Below are 1467 nucleotides of genomic sequence, written 5' to 3'. Positions count from 1 at the left end.
GCCGTCGCCCGCTGCTGTGTGCGCCCGATCCCTCCGCTGGGACAAGTAGTGCCCTGCGACAAGCCGGGACCTGGCCCCGCGCCCTGGGGTCAGCCGGCGGCTGGCATCTCCGAGCGACGTGGAGTCCCTGCGCCCCCGACTGGCGTCTGGGGAGTGAGGACGGCGGAGGCGGCTCGGCAGTTAAGGACTGCCGGAACCGGCGGCCTTGGACCTACTCCACAGACTCCAGGGGGCCCTGGCTCTGGAAGAATGGCGCCTTGTGACCTGCCCCCGCCCCCGGCCTCTGCCACCTCACCGTTAACGACAACGACAGGCACCTTAGCCTCTCCAGGAATGCGCCCTGGCCTCCTTCCCGACCTGGCCCACGGCGCGTTCTACAGGCCCCGACGCAGGCGCCTTGGACCTTCAGGACACCTTCCTTTCAGAACTTCACGAGTCCTGGGTTCTGGACCCATCTCTGCCCAGGCCTTTCCGGTTCCCACTCTTAGTTTTTCTTCTCCTTAAAACAAAGGAGTTGGAGCTCTAAGGGCCTTCTGAGTCGCAAGTTAGCTTTCCCGGTTATGGTCCTGCTATCAACAGGTGGAGCATTTAGAAGGGTAGAGCTGAGGGCTGGTGGACTTTGGAATTTACTTCTACGTCAGTCTTCACTGATTCTTACTCTGAGCTATTAGCGCTGATAGTCTGCCCTGTAATTTCACACTTAATTACACGCCGACATATTTGTTGTTGCTTCATTTGTATTAGTCATATATTTTCCGCACAGCACCAAGCACACTTAGAGTAGGTGCTCAATATTTGGATACCAGGATATTTGTTAAATGAATACTAAGTTGAAATGATGAAAGGAAAAGGAAAGGCCTGCATGAATTGGTCTTGGAAACTTTTCCTGACCGCGAAAAAATTAGATAAAGACTCCATAGGAGTTAAGGTCTCAGGATCCCATTCCTTCAACAAACCTGCCACTTACCAAGCATTTCTAAGCATTCAGGATTCAATCTACTCATATGTTCCTTTCCTATATAAGATTCTGAAGACTCATTGACTCATCCAATAAATGTTTGCCAATCACTACTTTAGTGCTTGAGCTGTATCAGTGAACAGAAGAGAAAAAGAAGAAAAACCCTTCTCTCTCAGAACTTTCATTCTAGCATAGGAGGAAAGATGATAAACAGAATTATGTTTAATTATGTTTAATTATGTTTGGGGGGGAAATAGACTAGGGTAAGGGATATGCGGGAAATGTAGGAAGAAGAGGTTTATTATTTTTAATAAGATTTAAGAAGGTGACAACCAACAGGTGGTTAAGGCTCTGGTCTCCCACATGGTCAACCATGGTTCAAGTCCCAGACCCAGTAAGTTGAGAATCACACCAGGCATGTGTTTGTGTGTGCCCAAAATCCTAAGAGGAGAATGGAGGAGAGGGGACTGCAGAGTGGCTATCTCCCAGGGGTGGCGATTTCTCACTTT

The 1467-nt window shown here is 49.8% G+C and overlaps 1 protein-coding gene across 4 annotated transcripts in view; it reads right to left on the bottom strand.

The window, feature by feature from the left end:
• Positions 1 to 976, bottom strand: part of FOXJ3 (forkhead box J3) — a 139214-nt gene extending 138238 nt beyond the window's left edge. The window contains exon 1 of one of the 4 annotated variants that reach the window (XM_014582723.2): positions 296 to 976. The gene's annotated coding sequence lies outside the window, so the exon portion shown is untranslated. The remainder of the gene's footprint in view (positions 1 to 295) is intronic. The other 3 variants (XM_006164912.2, XM_014582724.2, XM_014582725.2) reach the window with 3 other exon arrangements.
• Between the last annotated feature and the right edge of the window lie 491 nt (positions 977 to 1467).

The sequence above is a fragment of the Tupaia chinensis genome, unplaced genomic scaffold (assembly GCF_000334495.1).
Source record: "Tupaia chinensis unplaced genomic scaffold, TupChi_1.0 Scaffold143758_1, whole genome shotgun sequence".
Taxonomy (NCBI): Eukaryota; Metazoa; Chordata; class Mammalia; order Scandentia; family Tupaiidae; genus Tupaia; species Tupaia belangeri.
The sequence above is the reverse complement of the archived record's forward strand: the minus strand, read 5'-3'. Positions and strand labels throughout refer to the sequence as shown.